Source organism: Malaya genurostris, chromosome 2, assembly GCF_030247185.1.
Source record: "Malaya genurostris strain Urasoe2022 chromosome 2, Malgen_1.1, whole genome shotgun sequence".
NCBI lineage: Eukaryota > Metazoa > Arthropoda > Insecta > Diptera > Culicidae > Malaya > Malaya genurostris.
Window position 1 is genome coordinate 161,275,437 of NC_080571.1, and position 25,781 is coordinate 161,301,217.

General features: G+C 34.7%; 4 long non-coding RNA genes across 4 annotated transcripts; 2 read left to right on the forward strand and 2 right to left on the reverse strand.

Annotated features, from left to right (window-relative positions):
* Positions 1–440: 440 nt before the first annotated feature.
* Positions 441–1,034, reverse strand: LOC131431210 (uncharacterized). The gene is made up of 2 exons (XR_009229656.1): positions 812–1,034; positions 441–748 (listed from the first exon to the last, which is right to left on the reverse strand). It is a non-coding gene; the product is annotated as an uncharacterized LOC131431210 (long non-coding RNA).
* Positions 1,035–1,439: 405 nt separating this feature from the next.
* On the forward strand, positions 1,440–2,658 carry LOC131431492 (uncharacterized). Its single transcript, XR_009229683.1, has 3 exons — positions 1,440–2,124; positions 2,177–2,486; positions 2,569–2,658. It is a non-coding gene; the product is annotated as an uncharacterized LOC131431492 (long non-coding RNA).
* Positions 2,659–10,347: 7,689 nt separating this feature from the next.
* On the reverse strand, positions 10,348–10,869 carry LOC131432652 (uncharacterized). Its single transcript, XR_009229932.1, has 2 exons — positions 10,722–10,869; positions 10,348–10,658 (listed from the first exon to the last, which is right to left on the reverse strand). It is a non-coding gene; the product is annotated as an uncharacterized LOC131432652 (long non-coding RNA).
* Positions 10,870–21,738: 10,869 nt separating this feature from the next.
* On the forward strand, positions 21,739–22,303 carry LOC131430857 (uncharacterized). The gene is made up of 2 exons (XR_009229577.1): positions 21,739–21,931; positions 21,995–22,303. It is a non-coding gene; the product is annotated as an uncharacterized LOC131430857 (long non-coding RNA).
* Positions 22,304–25,781: the final 3,478 nt, after the last annotated feature.

Consider the following 25,781-nt stretch of genomic DNA (forward strand, 5'->3'; position numbering starts at 1 on the left):
AGCTTTTTTTTCGCGAGATTTCGTGCGAGTTTTGTTAAAATTCGGTTTTCTTTTTTCCTTTTCTCGCTATAAACAACTCGCATATGTAGGGATGTGCTACGTTTTCAACAAAGCGTCAAAGCTAGTAGCGATGAAAATTATTACTGATTTCTGGTTCTACTGAAACATGAATAGAAATTATTTTACAAAGTAGTAACACTTACATTTTCTACTCATCATTTCACGTAGGTTTTAATGGACTGGCATTTAAAAGCTGTTTTATACATAATCCAGTAAAAGATACGTGTTTCATAGGTAAAATGTAATGTACTGTTCATTTCACATTCATCTATCAGTTCGTATTAAATTTAGATACCAGAAAATTACTATTTTATATATTGGTTGAAGTCGAAAGGGAGATGCCAGATCTTGATATAAATCTATGAAATGAAAAATGCCAAGAAATATAAAACATTTATATCAAAAAATTGTCATACAATTATAATGGCTTAAAAAGCAACTAATAACGTCGGTATCTCAAATCTACAAGCCTCCAGAAATCGTTTATGTTGTCACTGCCATCCAACCGAAGCCGCAGTCAAGATCCAAGAACTCCCACAACACTACCGATGCAGGTTGAAGTCGCATTACATGGTTCCAGTGTCTCTAGCTTCACACCGACGGCCTGTTTGAAGCATTCGGCAGGAGCGGGTAAACTTCCGGACTCACGCAGGCACTCGGTCCAGTTAAACACATGGAAACTTTCATACTGGAATGGTCGATGGAGTAAAAAATTGTAATTAAATAACTCGCAAATATTTACACTACTTACACTTCGAGGGCCACTGCTCGCCATTTTCAAAATCGAGTTTTTTACACTGGAAATTCACGTAGATTGTTTGTTCGTATAACATTCATTTTCGTCACCAGAGATGCCAGGTAAAAATTTCAAATATCTGCAGACAGGGTCTGTAAATCTGAAAAAAAAATCTGCAGCCAGAAGTATGTCTTGCTGGCAGCAATTTCTCTATAAAGTATGACACGCAAAACTGACTTGGCGAGCAAAAAAAAAAAAAAAAAAGGTTCCGGAAATTTCAAAATATAGACGAAAGTCTGTAAGAATTTCAAAAATCTGCAAAAGTCTGCGAGAATTTCAAAAGTCTGTAAAAGTCTGCACAACAAAAAATGTCTGCAGCACTATACCCCAAATCTGCAGATTTACAGACAAATCTGCAGACCTGGCATCTCTGTTCGTCACGTAAAATATTCAATTTGACATTTGAAACCATTCTACACGCTTAGAAAAAGTTACTCAAAGTTTGAGTACTAGTTACTCATATTCAAATGATACATGGAAACGTCAAAAATTGAGTAGTTATCATCAATGATATTGATTAATTCCTACTCTAAATTTGAGTTTAACGCATTAACTCGTTTTTTTTTTGTTACTATTCGCAAGATCAGTCTAAAAGTTGTAATAACCATTTGTAACAACAGGTTGTATATTTTGTTAGTGAGATCGCGTATTTCGAGGGTGAGTCCGACGACACGACCTGCCACTCGATTATTAAAACTGTATCGCAAATTTAACTACCCCTCAGTAACTGGTAGTGTCAAAACGAAATCGCTTGAAAAAATGTTGGAACTGGCAACTCAAGTTGATAAATTATTGATTTTGAAAAACAGTTACCAGTAGCCTTGGTAACTACACAAGGAATGTAAACAAAAACAAGAGATTCTCACTTAAAACGAAACCACTGAGTGTAGTTGGCCCGCTGGCAGGTATTAAATTTATTATTTCAGAGAGTTTTGAATCATTTTGGCGTATTTTTTTTAATTTGTATCTTTTTTTAATGAACTGGAACAATTTCGTCGCTGCCACAGAGAGGAAGGCTTTTACGACGACACGACCAGACACTCCGAAGAAAAATCGGAATAAAAAGTGTTCGTGAGCGATTTACCACCAGTTACCATAAATATAGCGACCCCTTGAAAATGACAAAAACTAACTATTCGAGCAACACTGTTTAAGTTGCTATGAGCTAGTTACCAAGGAGCACCAGAATAAATAAACACACAGTTGTGGAATAATTCCACATTTCATGATTATTTAAAATCATTTACAAAAAACTGCGCTGATGCTTGGTGAGTGGTTAACTTCGTATAAATGGATTTCTAATTGCTTTGTGTTTTTTAGTTCGATCTCGAAAAAAGAAATTACGATGGATTGGTTAGTATCTAGTGAAGTTACAAGTCGTCTGGAGCGAGTTATCAAAAAGTCTACATTCAATCGGCTTGGTGGACTAGTATTAGACCAGGAAGCTCGAGCATTGGCTTCATTCCTTACGGGAGCTACATCCTGGTCCGTTCGCGATAAGCTTGCCAGATTGCAACAAATAGCGACAATTCTGAATCTAGAGAGCGTTTCAGAATTACCTGAGTATTGGGATTCGTCTTAAACAACATGGCGTCTGACACCTAGCGAAGTCCGGAATTCTTGCGTTAAGGTAAGCATTTACAGGTCATTCAGATCCCCAACGCGAAAGCAAAAATGTTCTAGTACAGATACATTTTTTATTAAATCTGCAGGCTGAACTTCAAAATAGACGACATAAAAAGTTGAAACTTTAAACGAGAAATGTAAGTATTTCTGGGAACGTTATGAAAGTGATAAATGCTTAGATAAATATATTCCCTCTGAAGATAACACATGATTAGTTTTTTATTGCCTTAAACAACCGAAATCAAATTTTTTGGTGGTGAATAATTTGCGTTGCCGGTACGGTACGCCACTACGAATTACATATTCGTTACGAGACAAGTACTCCAGAAGTGTCGCGCCAATGACTTCAAAGCGGCATACGACGCAATCACTATGGCAGAATTTATTCTGAAAGAATAAATTTAATACCTACCAGCGGGCCAACTACACTCAACGGTTCCGTTTTAAGTGAGAATCTCTTGTTTATGTTTACATTCCATATGTGGTTTCCAAGGATACTGGTAACTGTTTTTCAAAATCAATAATTTACCAACTTGTGTTGCCAGTTTCAACATTTTTTCAAGCGATTCCGTTTTGACATTACCAGTTACTGATGGGTAGTTAGATTTGCGATACAGTTTTGATAGTCGAGTGGCAGGTCGTGTCGTCGGCTTTTATCATTTCATATTCATAGCTAGAAAGTTGTATTGTCAGGTGGTAGTGAATGATTTGCATTTGGGTACATTTACAGCGCGCAACTGTGTTTGGAACTCAAAATAATGCGAATTAGGAACATAAAAAAATTGTTTTATGCAACTATCGTTATTAATGTTTTTAATTGAATAAAGTTTACTCGTAGTAAAAGGACATACAAACGAAAATAAAAATAACATGATATTGAAAGAATCGGTTGTCTTTTTCTGACAAAATCAAAATGAAAATAATTATTTAAAAGCAAAAGTTATTAAAGCATGAAATAAAAATACATATATTTTGACTTCAAGAATATCTTAATTTTTTTTTATTACCACTAGCGTTTTTGAGAAGTCGAAAGTGTTTCTCACTGCAATTTATTGTTAATTTCGTTTGGTATTCCGTGGACATGTCTTACGATCGTTTTTCAGAAATGAAGTGAACAATTAACTAAATTATGTATATCTGGCTTAATTTTACATATTACTGTTCGTAGGAAACGAATAGAAAGATACTGGATCTCCTTCACGACTGAAACACCTAGCAACGCAACAATGTCTTCCCATTATCGAAAATGTTTTCCTGACCTATCAAAACTAATCATTGCATGCTGCCACTGTAATTCTCTATGACTAACAAAATTCATATTTAAAAATGAAAGAAATGATCTGTGAAAACATGGTAACTATCACATAACAACTAGTCAACAAACTAGAAGATTACGTTACAAAAAGAATCATGAATATTCGGACTTCTGTGTATAATATCACAAGATCGTTGTATAATTTAGAAAATGTAAATATATTTTCTACATAGATACGGTAATTACGGTATACGATCAAAAAAACCTACGTAGTAATTATTAATTGTATATAATAACAAAAACAGTGGAAGTAATCATCTTGAAACCGCTTTAGTTCTGGCTGGTTTGGTAACCGTGGAACTGCAGGATAATGACTTGTTAAACTGCTCTATTTGTTTGCCCATGTCCAGAAGTATTTTCGAAGTCGGCGAAAGAATGTTAACTGCAAATAGAAAATTTTTATTTAATGATAAAATTCAAGCACTCACCTGCACTCAGCTTCATCATAATTTGCATCGATGATGATTAAAATTATTTAGTTGCTCTCCGAAATTCACTAAATAACCGGAAAAGACACAAAAATAAAATCTGTGGAATTATTCCACAACAATTTTAAACTGTTTGTTTATTTATTCTGGTGCTCCTTGGTAACTAGTTCATAGCAACCTAAACAGCGTTGCTCGAAAAGTTAGTTTTTGTCATTTTCAAGGGGTCGCTATATTTATGGTAACTGGTGGTAAATCGCTCACGAACACTTTTTATTCCGATTTTTCTTCGGAGTGTCTGGTCGTGTCGTCGGTGAGTCGCTCAACACAAACGGTGTTGTGTCTGCAAAAACCGGAATGATAAACTCCGTGTTGTGCTTTAGAATGAAACCGAATATGCTCAAATGTCATTTCTGAGGAATAAGTGTATGATTGGTGCCTGAGCATAACTGACGTTTAGTTGAAACAGCTTAATAAAATTTTTCTAAAACACTCAATTTTGAATAATTGATTTTTGCAGCTTTATTAACTAAAGTATTCAACATATTCTATTTGAGAAAAATAATAACATACAGAAGTATCCAAAGATTGGGTGCTATTCTCAACCAACATAATCAATATTCTCGTCCATATCACACTTCGTGATTTCAGGCTTTCTCTTTGTATCATCCAGTGATTGTTAAATGTACTCGTATACTTTCCGCATTGACAGAATTTAAAAACAAATTGAACTTAAATCCTATTGAAATCAATAATTTTGAAGATGACCCGAAAAATAAAATATCAAATGTCAAGCTACATTGTTACCGACGATACTGACAACACTTTTTTCACCACCCTGCAGTAATCTTGATTTCAACAACTTGTACTTGCTTATGTCAGTTTCAACCAATCACGAGCTGGTCCGAAATTGGTCCTAATGCCCCGTTTACACTTCTGCTGGCTGCCAGCATGCTGGTGTCAGAGTACTGCCCTCTTAGGAAAAAAACGTTCAACTGTGGTCCAATGATACAAAGTATTAGACCAACGAAGGACCACCGTTGAACGTTTTTTTCCTAGGAGGGCAGTACACTGACACCAGCATGCTGGCAGCCAGCAGAAGTGTAAACGGGGCATTAGGACCAATTTCGGACCAGCTCGTGATTGGTTGAAACTGACATAAGCAAGTACAAGTTGTTGAAATCAAGATTACTGCAGGGTGGTAGAAAAAGTGTTGTCAGTATCGTCGGTAACAATGTAGCTTGACATTTGATATTTTATTTTTCGGGTCATCTTCAAAATTAACAATTGTCAGGTCCTGTCCTAGTTCCTTACTAACAATTGTTTGTTGGCATGGAACACGAAAGGCGAAACTTACGTAAACAAATGGCTTATGAATGACTGTTTCACCCTTTATACACTAAGGTCTTTTTTTATGTGATCTTTTTTATGCGGCTTTTTTATGCGAAATATCAGGGTGTCAAGATCCCACGCATACAAAAAACGCAGAAGGAAAACCGCTTAACTCTGGAACTTTGCATAAAAAAACATATACAAGGAAATTTTTACTGGGCTTTATGTTCCAGAGCAAATAATAAGGTTTCACCACTTAAATTCTAAAGGCAAAAAGCGTACAAATCTGGTGTTAAAATCCAGTCAAATATGTTTAATCTGATATTGGTTTAATCTGGCAAAAGATCTGGTTATTTAGCCTGCAGACACAGTCTGGTGGCCGTAAGTTGAACCGAACTTGGCGCGGGAAATTGACTTACATGTAGTGTTCACACTATTGCTGGTTGCCAGCATGCTGGTGACAGTGTACTGCACTCTTAGAAAAAAAAAACGTTCAACAGTGGTCTTTCTTTGATCTAATAAGTTGGTCCACAGTTGAACGTTTTTTATTAAGAGGGCAGTACACTGGCACCATCATACTGGCAGCAAGCAGAAGAGTAAACGGGGCAATAGCAAATCAAAGGGAGAGTGAAAGGTGAGCGTATTTCTCGAGTCTGGTAGGTTCTGAATGATTTGATGCTAATATAATTCCCGCTTTAGGTGTGCTAATGTCACCAGCTCGGAACAACTTCTCGCGCCCACTCTGTCTGCAGCAGAGATGCCAGATTTTTTCATAGGAAATTTGTCTTACTCTGAATAAAAAATCTGTATTCCACTAATAAAATTAAATATCGACAATAAAATGAACATGATGGCTGTAGAATTGTATATTCGATGAGCAATAATTCTTTCCATCTGTCTGTAAGAACAGAAAGATCAAATTCCGCAAAAGGCATTTTATGCCGAGACTGCTTCTTGTCACTAATACTAATAGTTTGCTCATACGAAAAAGCTTTTAAGCCTCTTTTGAAATCCGTATTAATGTAGCGCTTCGCCGTGGTCAGGTCGAAGCAAGACAACTCACTGCTTCCTCTTGCTTTGTCGCCGAAATTTCACCCTAAATTGCAAATTTCTAAAATATTAACCCAAGTCACGAAAAATCAAAAACATACGATTGTAGGTGAATGATTTTACTATGCATTTGGCGAAAAATATTAGTTAGAAAGCTTTTTTTTCGCGAGATTTCGTGCCAGTTTTGTTAAATTTGGTTTTCTTTTTTCCTTTTCTCGCTATAAACAACTCGCATATGTAGGGATGTGCTACGTTTTCAACAAAGCGTCAAAGCTAGTAGCGATGAAAATTATTACTGATTTCTGGTTCTACTGAAACATGAATAGAAATTATTTTACAAAGTAGTAACACTTACATTTTCTACTCATCATTTCACGTAGGTTTTAATGGACTGGCATTTAAAAGCTGTTTTATACATAATCCAGTAGAAGATACGTGTTTTATAGGTAAAATGTAATGTACTGTTCATTTCACATTCATCTATCAGTTCGTATCAAATTTAGATACCAGAAAATTACTATTTTATATATTGGTTGAAGTCGAAAGGGAGATGCCAGATCTTGATATAAATCTATGAAATGAAAAATGCCATGAAATATAAAACATTTATATCAAAAAATTGTCATACAATTATAATGGCTTAAAAAGCAACTAATAACGTCGTGGTATCTCAAATCGACAAGCCTCCAGAAATCGTTTATGTTGTCACTGCCAACCAACCGAAGCCGCAGTCAAGATCCAAGAACTCCCACAACACTACCGATGCAGGTTGAAGTCGCATTACATGGTTCCAGTGTCTCTAGCTTCACACCGACGGCCTGTTTGAAGCATTCGGCAGGAGCGGGTAAACTTCCGGACTCACGCAGGCACTCGGTCCAGTTAAACACATGGAAACTTTCATACTGGAATGGTAGATGGAGTAAAAAATTGTAATTAAATAACTCGCAAATATTTACACTACTTACACTTCAAGGGCCACTGCTCGCCATTTTCAAATTACGTAAACAAATGGCTTATGAATGACTGTTTCACCCTTTATACACTAAGGTCTTTTTTTATGTGATCTTTTTTATGCGGCTTTTTTATGCGATTTTTTTTATGCGAAATATCAGGGTGTCCAGATCCCACGCATACAAAAAACGCAGAAGGAAAACCGCTTAACTCTGGAACTTTGCATAAAAAGACATATACAGGGTGATTTTTTAAGAGCTTGAGAACTTTTTTAAACAATAAAACGCATAAAATTTGCAAAATCTCATCGGTTCTTTATTTTAAACGTTAGATTGGTACATGACATTTACTTTTTGAAGATAATTTCATTTAAATGTTGACCGCGGCTGCGTCTTAGGTGGTCCATTCGGAAAGTCCAATTTTGGGCAACTTTTTCGAGCATTTCGGCCGGAATAGCCCGAATTTCTTCGGAAATGTTGTCTTCCAAAGCTGGAATAGTTACTGGCTTATTTCTGTAGACTTTAGACTTGACGTAGCCCCACAAAAAATAGTCTAAAGGCGTCAAATCGCATGATCTTGGTGGCCAACTTACCGGTCCATTTCTTGAGATGAATTGTTCTCCGAAGATTTCCCTCAAAATGGCCATAGAATCGCGAGCTGTGTGGCATGTAGCGCCATCTTGTTGAAACCACATGTCAACCAAGTTCAGTTCTTCCATTTTTGGCAACAAAAAGTTTGTTAGCATCGAACGATAGCGATCGCCATTCACTGTAACGTTGCGTCCAACAGCATTTTTGAAAAAATACGGTCCAATGATTCCACCAGCGTACAAACCACACCAAACAGTGCATTTTTCGGGATGCATGGGCAGTTCTTGAACGGCTTCTGGTTGCTCTTCACTCCAAATGCGGCAATTTTGCTTATTTACGTAGCCATTCAACCAGAAATGAGCCTCATCGCTGAACAAAATTTGTCGATAAAAAAGCGGATTTTCTGCCAACTTTTCTAGGTAATAAAATTCAATGATTTGCAAGCGTTGCTCGTTAGTAAGTCTATTCATGATGAAATGTCAAAGCATACTGAGCAAATAATAATGCATGAAAATCATAACCTCAAAAAATCTGAGCAAATACTAATGCATGAAAATCCTAACCTCAAAAAAATCACCTTTTACAAGGAAATTTTTACTGGGCTTTATGTTCCAGAGCAAATAATAAGGTTTCACCACTTAAATTCTAAAGGCAAAAAGCGTACAAATCTGGTGTTAAAATCCAGTCAAATATGTTTAATCTGATATTGGTTTAATCTGGCAAAAGCCTGGTTATTTAGCCTGCAGACACAGTCTGGTGGCCGTAAGTTGAACCGAACTTGGCGCGGGAAATTGACTTACATGTAGTGTTCACACTATTGCTGGTTGCCAGCATGCTGGTGACAGTGTACTGCACTCTTAGAAAAAAAAAAAAACGTTCAACAGTGGTCTTTCTTTGATCTAATAAGTTGGTCCACAGTTGAACGTTTTTTATTAAGAGGGCAGTACACTGGCACCATCATACTGGCAGCAAGCAGAAGAGTAAACGGGGCAATAGCAAATCAAAGGGAGAGTGAAAGGTGAGCGAATTTCTCGAGTCTGGTAGGTTCTGAATGATTTGATGCTAATATAATTCCCGCTTTAGGTGTGCTAATGTCACCAGCTCGGAACAACTTCTCGCGCCCACTCTGTCTGCAGCAGAGATGCCAGATTTTTTCATAGGAAATTTGTCTTACTCTGAATAAAAAATCTGTATTCCACTAATAAAATTAAATATCGACAATAAAATAAACATAATAATATAATATAATTCCCCTTTAGGTGTGCTAATGTCACCAGCTCGGAACAACTTCTCGCGCCCACTCTGTCTGCAGCAGAGATGCCAGATTTTTTCATAGGAAATTTGTCTTACTCTGAATAAAAAATCTGTATTCCACGAATAAAATTAAATATCGACAATAAAATAAACATGATGGCTGTAGAATTGTATATTCGATGAGCAATAATTCTTTCCATCTGTCTGTAAGAACATTAAGATCAAATTCCGCAAAAGGCATTTTATGCCGAGACTGCTTCTTGTCACTAATACTAATAGTTTGCTCATACGAAAAAGCTTTTAAGCCTCTTTGGAAATCCGTATTAAGGTAGCGCTTCGCCGTGGTCAGGTCGAAGCAAGACAACTCACTGCTTCCTCTTGCTTTGTCGCCGAAATTTCACCCTAAATTGCAAATTTCTAAAATACTAACCCAATTCACGAAAAATCAAAAACATACGATTGTAGGTAAATGATTTTACTATGCATTTGGCGAAAAATATTAGTTAGAAAGTATTTCTTTCGCGAGATTTCGTTCGAGTTTTGTTAAAATTCTGTTTTCTTTTTTCCTTTTCTCGCTATAAACAACTCGCATATGTAGGGATGTGCTACGTTTTCAACAAAGCGTCAAAGCTAGTAGCGATGAAAATTATTACTGATTTCTGGTTCTACTGAAACATGAATAGAAATTATTTTACAAAGTAGTAACACTTACATTTTCTACTCATCATTTCACGTAGGTTTTAATGGACTGGCATTTAAAAGCTGTTTTATACATAATCCAGTAAAAGATACGTGTTTCATAGGTAAAATGTAATGTACTGTTCATTTCACATTCATCTATCAGTTCGTATCAAATTTAGATACCAGAAAATTACTATTTTATATATTGGTTGAAGTTGAAAGGGAGATGCCAGATCTTGATATAAATCTATGAAATGAAAAATGCCATGAACTATAAAACATTTATATCAAAAAATTGTCATACAATTATAATGGCTTAAAAAGCAACTAATAACGTCGTGGTATCTCAAATCGACAAGCCTCCAGAAATCGTTTATGTTGTCACTGCCATCCAACCGAAGCCGCAGTCAAGATCCAAGAGCTCCCACAACACTACCGATGCAGGTTGAAGTCGCATTACATGGTTCCAGTGTCTCTAGCTTCACACCGACGGCCTGTTTGAAGCATTCGACAGGAGCGGGTAAACTTCCGGACTCACGCAGGCACTCGGTCCAGTTAAACACATGGAAACTTTCATACTGGAATGGTCGATGGAGTAAAAAATTGTAATTAAATAACTCGCAAATATTTACACTACTTACACTTCAAGGGCCACTGCTCGCCATTTTCAAAATCGAGTTTTTTACACTGGAAATTCACGTAGATTGTTTGACGTTTGGTCAATTCACGTAAACCTTATGTGATGACTCTATTCATTTTAGGGGATGTTCGTATAACATTCATTTTCGTCACGTAAAATATTCAATTTGACATTTAAAACCATTCTACACGCTTAGAAAAAGTTACTCAAAGTTTGAGTACTAGTTACTCATATTCAAATGATACATGGAAACGTCAAAAATTGAGCAGTTATCATCAATTATATTGAGTAACTCCTACTCTAAATTTGAGTTTAACGCATTAACTCGTTTTTTTTTTGTTACTATTCGCAAGATCAGTCTAAAAGTTGTAATAACCATTTGTAACAACAGGTTGTATATTTTGTTAATGAGATCGCGTATTTCGAGGGTAAGTCGCTCAACACAAACGGTGTTGTGTCTGCAAAAACCGGAATGATAAACTCCGTGTTGTGCTTTAGAATGAAACCGAATATGCTCAAATGTCATTTTTGAGGAATAAGTGTATGATTGGTGCCTGGGCATAACTGACATGTATGTTAATTTGCGATTGACACACTACTCCAAGCAACCACCACTTGATATAGTGTTGAGTTCAATTACTTAATATTTTAATACAATACACTCAGAAAAGGAGCAATTTTTTTGCAAATTTGGTATATGTGAAATAAAATTTCACTCAAAATTTGAGTAATAGTTACTCTATTTTTGGTACATGTACAAATAAAGTATTACTCAGTAAATGAGTAGATTTTACCCAAGTATCGTTTCCAGTGGAAGAACTCAAATTTGAGTAACTTCGGAGTTACTCTAAATTAGAGTTGTTCCACTTTTTCTGTAGATGAGTGAGATCTTACTCATTTTTGAGTAACTATTTTTAAGCGTGTTTTTATTTGAGTGTATGATTTTTCAAATGAAGTTGCCCGTATTCATAAGAAATTGTAGAAAAGGTTAGAAATTTTCCTACCGATTTGACAGCTCTTGCTGAAAGTATCATCTCTTAACAAGCAGCGCCTCTACATTTCAGTTTTGCGACAATATGTCAATTCCTGAAACCCAGACAAACCCAGATAAATGTTTGAGTATTGGTAGGTTTTTGAAAAAATATCCTGGCAACTCTGTTTCCACGCAGAGTTATACACTCAAAAAAGAAATCACGTTAATTCTACTTGAAAACATACATGAATCTCATCCACCCAACATTTCACATAAATTCTATGGGGTAGATAAATGAATTGTATCGGATTGTTCATATATCATGCATCTTATTCAATAGGTAAATAATATATCACTTGTCCGTTGGATACAACGTGATTTTCATATGTTTTAACAGAACTTCACGTAATAGTTACATGACTTAAACATCTTTATTGAGCATAGGAAAATCACATAATAATTACATGAAATGGTACATGATTGTATAGTATATAAAACTCAGTTAAAACTAACATTAAAAAGGCATTTATTTGCAAAATGCATTTCTAACGGATCGCTTGTTATTTTACATCTATTTACATATTAATGGTTACATCATCAACCTTAACGAAAAGTAATTCAATGAAATTAAACTTATACTTAACTCTGAGTATAAACTTATTATCTACATTTAAAACTATTGTTGGTCGTCGATTAAAATAATCAATACCAGTAATAATGAACCTGATGTTTCAAACGCGACATAGTGCTCATTTTGACCAATGACTACCCATAATTGCAAAATCAAGTGAAATATTTCATCTAACGATAAAATCTCTGATTTCATAGAGTACAGCTTGATCCAATAAAAAAATTATGACAAACTGTCCTATTTTGTAGTTAATTCCTTTGTAAACAATAGAGTCGGCGGTACCGACAGAAGTTTTTCTATTTATGATTTCTGAAAATATAAATCAATTAATCAAAAATTCTTACTTCAAACTTGAATTACATTTTGTTTTCTCACGGAAATTATAAGATCGAAAATATTTTCGTATGCTGTTGGTTCTAAATACTTCCGGAGATCAAGAGCTCGAACAAGCCAATATCGCATTCTACTAAAACTAAGCGCAAAATTGTATATTGAGTACTACACTAGTTTTGAAACTGTAGAAGCAACGTCTGGGCATTACATTCGTTTCGTGGAATTTGGCCTTTCTGTTTCAACAGACTTCGCAGCCGATTCTTATTGTACATAATCATTGCATGGCTAGTACTATGGATCCTACTGACACTAAGAATCCTTCCAGGTCAGGGCTGTTTTGAAACTTTACTTACCTTTAAAAACTTCCAATAAGGAATGCATTATGTTCAAGCCTGCCACTAACATGTCAGCCATTTTGAGATTTGAAATTTTCATAGAGCAAATTCACTTAAACTTCGATCATGGGACTCTCCATTTGAAGATTATGTGAAAATCACATAGCTTGTACTTGGTTTCCAGATGTTATTCATAGACATCACGTAGAATATCAAATATAAATGAAGCACTGCATTTACGTGAGTAATCCCATAAAACTAATGTGATTTATTTTTTGAGTGTACTATTAATGGAAAAATCTGTTTCTGACTTCAGCTGGTTTTCAAAGAAGGGCGAAACTAATATAGATCGCCCTTCCTTACCTAGGACAGGGCCAGAAAACTGGCTTCTTTTTCCAGAAAAATATTTCTCTTCTTATTCCGGTTTCTCCCTGCTGTAAATAATAAAAGCCTCGCGATCACTGTTGCCAGTAGAGATAATTGTTCATTCTGAAAACTTTCTCCCCTTATAACATGTAATTATTTATCATTTGAAACACTTAGACAAATGTTATATCGGTCAAAAATATAGCTCTGGATTCATTTTGATCAGATGTTTGTTTTGAAGAAAACGTTTAGTTGAAACAGCTTAATAAAATTTTTCTAAAACACTCAATTTTGAATAATTATTTTTTGCAGCTTTATTAACTAAAGTATTCAACATATTCTATTTGAGAAAATTAATAACATACAGAAGTATCCAAAGATTGGGTGCTATTCTCAACCAACATAATCAATATTCTCGTCCATATCACACTTCGTGATTTCAGGCTTTCTCTTTTGAAGATGACCCGAAAAATAAAATATCAAATGTCAAGCTACATTGTTACCGACGATACTGACAACACTTTTTCTACCACCCTGCAGTAATCTTGATTTCAACAACTTGTACTTGCTTATGTCAGTTTCAACCAACCACGAGCTGGTCCGAAATTGGTCCTAATGCCCCGTTTACACTTCTGCTGGCTGCCGTTTTTAAAGGTAAGTAAAGTTTCAAAACAGCCCTGACCTGGAAGGATTCTTAGTGTCAGTAGGATCCATAGTACTAGCCATGCAATGATTATGTACAATAAGAATCGGCTGCGAAGTCTGTTGAAACAGAAAAGCCAAATTCCACGAAACGTAATGTAATGCCCGGACTTTGCTTCTACAGTTTAAAAACTAGTGTAGTACTCAATATACAATTTTGCGCTTAGTTTTAGTAGAATGCGATATTTGCTTGTTCGAGCTCTTGATCTCCGGAAATATTTAGAACCAACAGCATACGAAAATATTTTCGATCTTATAATTTCCGGGAGAAAACAAAATGTAATTCAAGTTTGAAGTAAGAATTTTTGATTAATTGATTTATATTTTCAGAAATCATAAATAGAAAAACTTCTGTCGGTACCGCCGACTCTATTGTTTACAAAGGAATTAACTACAAAATAGGACAGTTTGTCATAATTTTTTTATTGGATCAAGCTGTACTCTATGAAATCAGAGATTTTATCGTTAGATGAAATATTTCACTTGATTTTGCAATTATGGGTAGTCATTGGTCAAAATGAGCACTATGTCGCGATTGAAACATCAGGTTCATTATTACTGGTATTGATTATTTTAATCGACGACCAACAATAGTTTTAAATGTAGATAATAAGTTTATACTTAGAGTTAAGTATAAGTTTAATTTCATTGAGTTACTATTCGTTAAGGTTGATGATGTAACCATTAATATGTAAATAGATGTAAAATAACAAGCGATCCGTTAGAAATGCATTCTGCAAATAAATGCCTTTTTAATGTTAGTTTTAACTGAGTTTTATATACTATACAATCATGTACCATTTCATGTAATTATTATGTGATTTTCCTATGCTTAATAAAGATGTTTAAGTCATGTAACTATTACGTGAAGTTCTGTTAAAACATATGAAAATCACGTTGTATCCAACGGACAAGTGATATATTATTTACCTATTGAATAAGATGCATGATATATGAACAATCAGATACAATTCATTTATCTACCCCATAGAATTTATGTGAAAAGTTGGGTGGATGAGATTCATGTATGTTTTCAAGTAGAATTAACGTGATTTCTTTTTTGAGTGTATAACTCTGCGTGTAAACAGAGTTGCCAGGATATTTTTTCAAAAACCAATACTCAAACATTTATCTGGGTTTGTCTGGGTTTCAGGAATTGACATATTGTCGCAAAACTAAAATGTAGAGGCGCTGCTTGTTAAGAGATGATACTTTCAGCAAGAGCTGTCAAATCGGTAGGAAAATTTCTAACTTTTCTACAATTTCTTATGAATACGGGCAACTTCATTTGAAAAATCATACACTCAAATAAAAACACGCTTAAAAATAGTTACTCAAAAATGAGTAAGATCTCACTCATCTACAGAAAAAGTGGAACAACTCTAATTTAGAGTAACTCCGAAGTTACTCAAATTTGAGTTCTTCCACTGGAAACGATACTTGGGTAAAATCTACTCATTTACTGAGTAATACTTTATTTGTACATGTACCAAAAATAGAGTAACTATTACTCAAATTTTGAGTGAAATTTTATTTCACATATACCAAATTTGCAAAAAAATTGCTCCTTTTCTAAGTGTATTGTAAGTAATAGTGTAAATATTAAGTAATTGAAATCAATACTATATCAAGTGGTGGTTGCTTGGAGTAGTGTGTCAATCGCAAATTAACATACATGTCAGTTATGCTCAGGCACCAATCATACATTTATTCCTCAGAAATGACATTTGAGCATATTCGGTTTCATTCTAAAGCACAACACGGAGTTTATCATTCCGGTTTTTGCAGACACAACACCGTTTGTGTTGAGCGACTCACCCTCGAAATACGCGATCTCACTAACAAAATATACAACCTGTTGTTACAAATGGTTATTACTTTTAGACTGATCTTGCGAATAGTAACAAAAAAAACGAGTTAATGCGTTAAATTCAAATTTAGAGTAGGAGTTACTCAATATCATTGATGATAACTACTCAATTTTTGACGTTTCCATGTATCATTTGAATATGAGTAACTAGTACTCAAACTTTGAGTAACTTTTTCTAAGCGTGTAGAATGGTTTCAAATGTCAAATTGAATATTTTACGTGACGAAAATGAATGTTATACGAACATCCCCTAAAATAAATAGAGTCATCACATAAGGTTTACGTGAATTGACCAAACGTCAAACAATCTACGTGAATTTCCAGTGTAAAAAACTCGATTTTGAAAATGGCGAGCAGTGGCCCTCGAAGTGTAAGTAGTGTAAATATTTGCGAGTTATTTAATTACAATATTTTACTCCATCGACCATTCCAGTATGAAAGTTTCCATGTGTTTAACTGGACCGAGTGCCTGCGTGAGTCCGGAAGTTTACCCGCTCCTGCCGAATGCTTCAAACAGGCCGTCGGTGTGAAGCTAGAGACACTGGAACCATGTAATGCGACTTCAACCTGCATCGGTAGTGTTGTGGGAGTTCTTGGATCTTGACTGCGGCTTCGGTTGGATGGCAGTGACAACATAAACGATTCCTGGAGGCTTGTCAATTTGAGATACCACGACGTTATTAGTTGCTTTTTAAGCCATTATAATTGTATGACAATTTTTTGATATAAATGTTTTATATTTCATGGCATTTTTCATTTCATAGATTTATATCAAGATCTGGCATCTCCCTTTCGACTTCAACCAATATATAAAATAGTAATTTTCTGGTATCTAAATTTGATACGAACTGATAGATGAATGTGAAATGAACAGTACATTACATTTTACCTATGAAACACGTATCTTTTACTGGATTATGTATAAAACAGCTTTTAAATGCCAGTCCATTAAAACCTACGTGAAATGATGAGTAGAAAATGTAAGTAAGTGTTACTACTTTGTAAAATAATTTCTATTCATGTTTCAGTAGAACCAGAAATCAGTAATAATTTTCATCGCTACTAGCTTTGACGCTTTGTTGAAAACGTAGCACATCCCTACATATGCGAGTTGTTTATAGCGAGAAAAGGAAAAAAGAAAACCGAATTTTAACAAAACTCGCACGAAATCTCGCGAAAGAAAAGCTTTCTAACTGATATTTTTCGCCAAATGCATAGTAAAATCATTCACCTACAATCGTATGTTTTTGATTTTTCGTGAATTGGGTTAGTATTTTAGAAATTTGCAATTTAGGGTGAAATTTCGGCGACAAAGCAAGAGGAAGCAGTGAGTTGTCTTGCTTCGACCTGACCACGGCGAAGCGCTACCTTAATACGGATTTCAAAAGAGGGTTAAAAGCTTTTTCGTATGAGCAAACTATTAGTATTAGTGACAAGAAGCAGTCTCGGCATAAAATGCCTTTTGCGGAATTTGATTTTTCTGTTCTTACAGACGATGGAAAGAATTATTGCTCATCGAATATGCAATTCTACAGCCATCATGTTTATTTTATTGTCGATATTTAATTTTATTAGTGGAATACAGATTTTTTATTCAGAGTAAGTCAAATTTCCTATGAAAAAATCTGGCATCTCTGCTGCAGACAGAGTGGGCGCGAGAAGTTGTTCCGAGCTGGTGACATTAGCACACCTAAAGCGGGAATTATATTAGCATCAAATCATTCAGAACCTACCAGACACTGTCACTGTCACCAGCATGCTGGCAACCAGCAATAGTGTGAACACTACATGTAAGTCAATTTCCCGCGCCAAGTTCGGTTCAACTTACGGCCACCAGACTGTGTCTGCAGGCTAAATAACCAGATCTTTTGCCAGATTAAACCAATATCAGATTAAACATATTTGACTGGATTTTAACACCAGATTTGTACGCTTTTTGCCTTTAGAATTTAAGTGGTGAAACCTTATTATTTGCTCTGGAACATAAAGCCCAGTAAAAATTTTCTTGTATATGTTTTTTTATGCAAAGTTCCAGAGTTAAGCGGTTTTCCTTCTGCGTTTTTTGTATGCGTGGGATCTTGACACCCTGATATTTCGCATAAAAAAGCCGCATAAAAAAGATCACATAAAAAAAGACCTTAGTGTATAAAGGGTGAAACAGTCATTCATAAGCCATTTGTTTACGTAAGTTTCGCCTTTCGTGTTCCATGCCAACAAACAATTGTTAGTAAGGAACTAGGACAGGACCTGACAATTGTTAATCCACTTTTATGCCTCGTTTACACTTCTGCTGGCTGCCAGCATGCCTATTGAAATCAATAATTTTGAAGATGACCCGAAAAATAAAATATCAAATGTCAAGCTACATTGTTACCGACGATACTGACAACACTTTTCTACCACCCTGCAGTAATCTTGATTTCAACAACTTGTACTTGCTTATGTCAGTTTCAACCAATCACGAGCTAGTCCGAAATTGGTCCTAATGCCCCGTTTACACTTCTGCTGGCTGCCAGCATGCTGGTGTCAGTGTACTGCCCTCCTAGGAAAAAAAACGTTCAACGGTGGTCCTTCGTTGGTCTAATACTTTGGATCATTGGACCACAGTTGAACGTTTTTTTTTCCTAAGAGGGCAGTATACTGACACCAGCATGCTGGCAGCCAGCAGAAGTGTAAACGGGGCATTAGGACCAATTTCGGACCAGCTCGTGATTGGTTGAAACTGACATAAGCAAGTACAAGTTGTTGAAATCAAGATTACTGCAGGGTGGTAGAAAAAGTGTTGTAAGTATCGTCGGTAACAATGTAGCTTGACATTTGATATTTTATTTTTCGGGTCATCTTCAAAATTATTGATTTCAATAGGATTTAAGTTCAATTTGTTTTCAAATTCTGTCAATGCGGAAAGTATACGAGTACATTTAACAATCACTGGATGATACAAAGAGAAAGCCTGAAATCACGAAGTGTGATATGGACGAGAATATTGATTATGTTGGTTGAGAATAGCACCCAATCTTTGGATACTTCTGTATGTTATTATTTTTCTCAAATGGAATATGTTGAATACTTTAGTTAATAAAGCTGCAAAAATTAATTATTCAAAATTGAGTGTTTTAGAAAAATATTATTAAGCTGTTTCAACTAAACGTTTTCTTCAAAACAAAAATCTGATCAAAATGAATCCAGAGCTATATTTTTGAGCGATATAACATTTGTCTAAGTGTTTTCAAATGATAAATAATTACATGTTATAAGGGGAGAAAGTTTTCAGAATAAACAATTATCTCTACTGGCAACAGTGATCGCGAGGCTTTTATTATTTACAGCAGGGAGAAACCGGAATAAGAAGAGAAATATTTTTCTGGAAAAAGAAGCCAGTTGTCTGGTCCTGTCCTAGGTAAGGAAGGGCGATCTATGTTAGTTTCGCCCTTCTTTGAAAACCAGCTGAAGTCAGAAACAGATTTTTCCATTAATAGTACACTCAAAAAATAAATCACATTAGTTTTATGGGATTACTCACGTAAATGCAGTGCTTCATTTATATTTGATATTCTACGTGATGTCTATGAATAACATCTGGAAACCAAGTACAAGCTATGTGATTTTCACATAATGAAAATTTCAAATCTCAAAATGGCTGACATGTTGGTGGCAGGCTTGAACATAATGCATTCGTTATTGGAAGTTTTTAAAGGTAAGTAAAGTTTCAAAACAGCCCTGACCTGGAAGGATTCTTAGTGTCAGTAGGATCCATAGTACTAGCCATGCAATGATTATGCACAATAAGAATCGGCTGCGAAGTCTGTTGAAACAGAAAAGCCAAATTCCACGAAACGAATGTAATGCCCGGACTTTGCTTCTACAGTTTCAAAACTAGTGTAGTACTCAATATACAATTTTGCGCTTAGTTTTAGTAGAATGCGATATTTGCTTGTTCGAGCTCTTGATCTCCGGAAGTATTTAGAACCAACAGCATACGAAAATATTTTCGATCTTATAATTTCCGGGAGAAAACAAAATGTAATTCAAGTTTGAAGTAAGAATTTTTGATTAATTGATTTACATTTTCAGAAATCATAAATAGAAAAACTTCTGTCGGTACCGCCGACTCTATTGTTTACAAAGGAATTAACTACAAAATAGGACAGTTTGTCATAATTTTTTTATTGGATCAAGCTGTACTCTATAAAATCAGAGATTTTATCGTTAGATGAAATATTTCACTTGATTTTGCAATTATGGGCAAATGAGCACTATGTCGCGATTGAAACATCAGGTTCATTATTACTGGTATTGATTATTTTAATCGACGACCAACAATAGTTTTAAATGTAGATAATAAGTTTATACTTAGAGTTAAGTATAAGTTTAATTTCATTGAGTTACTATTCGTTAAGGTTGATGATGTAACCATTAATATGTAAATAGATGTAAAATAACAAGCGATCCGTTAGAAATGCATTCTGCAAATAAATGCCTTTTTAATGTTAGTTTTAACTGAGTTTTATATACTATACAATCATGTACCATTTCATGTAATTATTATGTGATTTTCCTATGCTCAATAAAGATGTTTAAGTCATGTAACTATTACGTGAAGTTCTGTTAAAACATATGAAAATCACGTTGTATCCAACGGACAAGTGATATATTATTTACCTATTGAATAAGATGCATGATATATGAACAATCCGATACAATTCATTTATCTACTCCATAGAATTTATGTGAAAAGTTGGGTGGATGAGATTCATGTATGTTTTCAAGTAGAATTAACGTGATTTCTTTTTTGAGTGTATAACTCTGCGTGTAAACAGAGTTGCCAGGATATTTTTTCAAAAACCTACCAATACTCAAACATTTATCTGGGTTTGTCTGGGTTTCAGGAATTGACATATTGTCGCAAAACTGAAATGTAGAGGCGCTGCTTGTTAAGAGATGATACTTTCAGCAAGAGCTGTCAAATCGGTAGGAAAATTTCTAATTACTTCACCTTTTGTACAATTTCTTATGAATACGGGCAACTTCATTTGAAAAATCATACACTCAAATAAAAACACGCTTAAAATAGTTACTCAAAAATGAGTAAGATCTCACTCATCTACAGAAAAAGTGGAACAACTCTAATTTAGAGTAACTCCGAAGTTACTCAAATTTGAGTTCTTCCACTGGAAACGATATTTGGGTAAAATCTACTATTTACTGAGTAATACTTTATTTGTACATGTACCAAAAATAGAATAACTATCACTCAAATTTTGAGTGAAATTTTATTTCACATATACCAAATTTTCAAAAAAATTGCTCCTTTTCTGAGTGTATTGTAAGTAATAGTGTAAATATTAAGTAATTGAACTTAATACTATATCACGTGGTGGTTGCTTGGAGTAGTGTGTCAATCGCAAATTAACATACATGTCAGTTATGCTCAGGCACCAATCATACACTTATTCCTCAGAAATGACATTTGAGCATATTCGGTTTCATTCTAAAGCACAACACGGAGTTTATCATTCCGGTTATTGCAGACACAACACCGTTTGTGTTGAGAGACTCACCCTCGAAATACGCGATCTCACTAACAAAATATACAACCTGTTGTTACAAATGGTTATTACAACTTTTAGACTGATCTTGCGAATAGTAACAAAAAAACGAGTTAATGCGTTAAACTCAAATTTAGAGTAGGAGTTACTCAATATCATTGATGATAACTACTCAATTTTTGACGTTTCCATGTATCATTTGAATATGAGTAACTAGTACTCAAACTTTGAGTAACTTTTTCTAAGCGTGTAGAATGGTTTCAAATGTCAAATTGAATATTTTACGTGACATTCATTTTTGTAACATTTCACATTCATTATACGAACATCCCCTAAAATAAATAGAGTCATCACATAAGGTTTACGTAAATTGACCAAACGTCAAACAATCTACGTGAATTTCCAGTGTAAAAAACTCGATTTTGAAAATGGCGAGCAGTGGCCCTCGAAGTGTAAGTAGTGTAAATATTTGCGAGTTATTTAATTACAATTTTTTAATCCATCGACCATTCCAGTATGAAAGTTTCCATGTGTTTAACTGGACCGAGTGCCTGCGTGAGTCCGGAAGTTTATCCGCTCCTGCCGAATGCTTCAAACAGGCCGTCGGTGTGAAGCTAGAGACACTGGAACCATGTAATGCGACTTCAACCTGCATCGGTAGTGTTGTGGGAGTTCTTGGATCTTGACTGCGGCTTCGGTTGGATGGCAGTGACAACATAAACGATTTCTGGAGGCTTGTCGATTTGAGATACCACGACGTTATTAGTTGCTTTTTAAGCCATTATAATTGTATGACAATTTTTTGATATAAATGTTTTATATTTCATGGCATTTTTCATTTCATAGATTTATATCAAGATCTGGCATCTCCCTTTCGACATCAACCAATATATAAAATAGTAATTTTCTGGTATCTAAATTTGATACGAACTGATAGATGAATGTGAAATGAACAGTACATTACATTTTACCTATGAAACACGTATCTTTTACTGGGGTGGAATCATGTAAGGTGATTATCACCAAGTGATTATCACTTTTGAAAATTTGGAATCACGTAAGGTGATAATCACCAAGTTCTGTCACCACTGCTGAGAGGCTAACATCACTATCAAACGTTGGCATTACGTAAGGTGATAGTCACCACGATTTAATCACCTTCATGTCAAAATGGAGGTGATAGCAATTTAGTTATCACTTTCAGTAGTGATTTAATTTTTTGAGAAGTGGCTTTATAAATTATTGTCCGTTAGGTGAATTTTAAGCCACTGATATAAAAATAACCTACCAATATTGGTCGGAGAGGATAATTTTTTTAATGAAATTCGTACTCATATTGTGTCAAAATTAAATACCAAAATGAAAAGTAACTTAGTTTATATAGTTTAAAGAATTCATAGAATGAACGGTAGTATTTATCAATTAAATCAATTCATTTATGTTATAATTATTATTTGAAGGAATATCATTGGGGTATTCGTAAAATCAAAGATAAATTGCTTTCTGGAAAAGTGATAAGTTTATGAATGTAGACATCTCCTGTTGCACATAACGTAACATAAAAAAATCTATGCTAACATTTTCAGTAGAATTAGATGGCCGTGACTTAGTAAGCGACATATCCGTCTCGTTCAATTGAACGATTAAAAAAGATTAAACTGCGTTCTTAATTTTCTTCTTGTGAGTTGAACTAAATAAGGCAATATTTTTGAACAATTAGTTGCTGCTAATCATAGTGGATATTCGTAGTACCGGTGGGTAAAATTTCCAAAATGGAGGTAGCATTTGAAAGCTCTGTGAAATGTCATAATCGTAAAGTGAATGAAAACTATACAAGAAATTATTTAACGGATCTTTCTCATTCGAGAGGAATGCCATTCGTTGTGAAACTTCAAGAAGATCTAACAATTCGTGTCATTTCAAAGCTAGCAAATTTATCCCAAAGAATTGACTGTGACATTGATTTCCATTGAAAAATAAATCGGCGCTAAATTAAACCAACAAGTGATTTTTTTAAATTGTTTTTGCGCAGGTAATTTTTTCAACGTTACTCTTCGATCCATACAAATCATCATTGATAAACATGACTCGAATTAATGAAAAAAATTGAAAACTAAAGGAAAAAAACTTTAGATTTTAAAATATTATATGGGTATACGCCACTTTCATATGTTACTCCTCCTAATATCAACGGTATACGCCACATTCATATTTTACTCCTGAAAAATTGACGTTTCTTGACAGGTGATAAATGGAGTGAAGTTGGCTCAATCACCGGTGATGGTGATAGTAAAAGTGATCACCTTCGGTGATTCCAAACATTCTGGTGATCACCTCGTTATCACCAACCGGTGATTGAGCTAACTTCACCCATATATCACCTGTCAAGAAACGTCAATCTTTCAGGAGTTAAATATGAAAATGGCGTATACCGTTGATATTAGAAAGAGTAATATATGAAAGTGGCGTATACCCACATAATATTCAAAAATCTGAAAGTTTAAATTTTCAATTCTTTTCATTAATCTACCCATGTTCTAGCACAAGCTTCATAATTTTTTAATAAACCACATAATGTTAACAACGCTGACAAACTGGCTTAAAAATACATGAATAGGTCATACGGTCATATAATGTCATGTAATACTAGAATTGATTTTTTTTAACATGCTATGTCAACCACAGAATGTTTTTCCGCCCATTAACGGAAGTTGACTGGTCGTCTGAGTCGTACTTAAAACTACTTGAAGGTAGGTGATTAATAATGAAAACAAACTTATTTCCGAAAGGCGAATGAGCATTTGTGATTGTAAGTGAGCTGTCAGAAAGGTTCATAAAGAAATTAGTTGTTCATACGCTTGTTTCATATGTTACACTAGATTTGTTTTTCGTGTTTAATTTGGATATGCAAAAGTGTTCGTTATAGTTGACAAAATGTTTTTTCTGAACGATTTATTTTTATATAATTTTGAAAATCGTGAGCACCGAAATCAAATTAGAATTTATCGTCGAAAATTTAGAGATAATTCAAATCCTCTGGATCTTCCGGAATCGATGTGACTATGAACAACTTATTTCGAATGCTTTTACTGAACAGATATTTTCTAGCTTTTTGAAACGATATCGAATCAACAAAGACGTCTTCATGTATTTGTTAATGGAACTTAACCTGGAGAGTGGACAAACGAGTACTTTTATTCCACCAAATCTTCAGCTAGCAACAACTTTGCAACTGTTAGGCGGAGCTGCTTATAAATGGCAGGTTGGAACGGATTTGGTTTCTCCCATGGCGCAAAGTACAGTAAGCAAAGTGATTAACAATGTATTGAAAACCATGGAGGAAAAATTATGTCACCGTTGGATAAAGTTCAAGATCAGTGAAACTACGCAACAATTTTTCATGAGAAAAAATAATATTCCAGGAGGTAATATCATGAAATGATATAGCAATATATCTATGATGACATATTCGTTTTTTATCCAGTGATTGGATGCATCGATGGCACTAATATCATGATTCTGCAGCCTAAGGAAAATGAATTCATGTTCTTCAATCGGAAAGGAAGACACAGTTTGAACGTTATGATTGTAAATGTTACATAATTTGGGGAAATTTGTTTTTGAAATTTTGGCCCTTATTACCGGTATCACTACACGGTGAAAATCGAGTGAAGTGAATTTTAGTCCTTATTACGGGAGTCACTTCAGAGACAAAAGTAGGTACTTGGATGAACTTGACGTCATTACCAAGCTACCAACATTTTGTTGAAAAAAAAATGAGTTTATGCGTGATACTGATAATAGGTGAATTCAAGTGAAGTGATAGTGGAAGTGAGAACGGTAATAAGGGCCTTTATTATGACGTTTTAGAATTGCAGAAGGAAACCGTTCGTTGCAAAATTTGTGCGTTGTGTTGATATAATCTATTTACACTTTATCCCAAAAACTACAAGAGAAAACCCGTTGACATACGACGTTGACTGTTGACGAGTTGTTGACATAAGACTACACAATTATTGTCTAAATCATTGCTAAAGTATGTTTTTATATTTTGGTAGTACTCTTTTGTTTTCTATCTAAACTTATTTGTATCTAGGCGAATTGTTTTTGTTTTCTATACAGGGGTGCGAATTCAAAAGACGAAAAACAACCGTAGAAACAGTGGTCAGGTGTCAAACATCACATTATCAAGATATTCAGCTCTCACGCTTCATGAAAAAATAGCAAGCAACAGATTTTTTTGCAAACATGGCGCAATCAAGCAAGTTTGCATCGATTCTTGTACATAGAAGTGATGAGAGA